The following is an 890-nucleotide window of genomic DNA, read 5'->3' as shown; positions in this document are numbered from 1 at the left end:
ACTTTTCCTAACAGGATATTGCTTACAACAGGTGCTTAATAAGTGTTGAACAGTGATTGAATTCTCTGAGATAGATACTGCGGATGGTCTCATCCTCATACCCACAAACAAGGTAGGTATCCAGTGCCTGAGGGATGGCCACAAAACTTCGGTGTAGGAATGGAATGGAATATTTTAGGGCAGTTAGAGATGATAAAAGGAAGAATTCAGAGAAACATGGGGTGGTTGGTACGGGCTGCCATAGTAAAATGAACAGATTCAAGATAAAAGTATACACACTATTGGCAGCAGTGTAAATGGAAAGATTGCTAAAAGGAAACCCACAGCCAAGTAATTAAAAGATGTAATGATAGTCCCCAAGTGCAGAAGATGAAACCGACCTCCTTCTTCCTGGCAGAGAAGTGAGGGACTCCTAGGGCAGAATGGTGTATACATTCATGTGCCCAGCACCACCACTGATTAGCATAAGAGCACTGACCAGTTCTATTTCTGACCAGGGCTCCTTCACCCCTTCTTGGGCAGCCAACAGGGACCAACATATTGGTGCTAGATTTAATGCAGACACTCCACTGGCCTAGTGCATGGTGGCTCAACTGTGAAGCTTAACTGATCTCCCAGCCTCAGCCTCCCTAGTAACAGGGACCATAGGCCCACCTGGATGACGTTTTATGTGCCAAAGACCCTTCTAGCTTTAACGTTCTAGGTTATAAGATCCCTTCTACATCCTTCTAGAACACCTTCTGTGTTCTAAGTAGTCACTCCAAGCCCTGGAACTGTTTTAAGGTCCTTCCCAGTTCTGACATTCCCTGTTCTAAGGCTCCCTCCCAGCTCTGACATCCTGTATTCTAAGGGCCCTCCCAGCTCTGACATCCTGTGTTCTAAGGGCCCTC

The sequence above is a fragment of the Petaurus breviceps genome, unplaced genomic scaffold (genome assembly GCF_028583685.1).
Source record: "Petaurus breviceps papuanus isolate PSGF00001 unplaced genomic scaffold, PetGlider_PUasm1.0 91041, whole genome shotgun sequence".
NCBI lineage: Eukaryota > Metazoa > Chordata > Mammalia > Diprotodontia > Petauridae > Petaurus > Petaurus breviceps.
The sequence above is the reverse complement of the archived record's forward strand: the minus strand, read 5'-3'. Positions refer to the sequence as shown.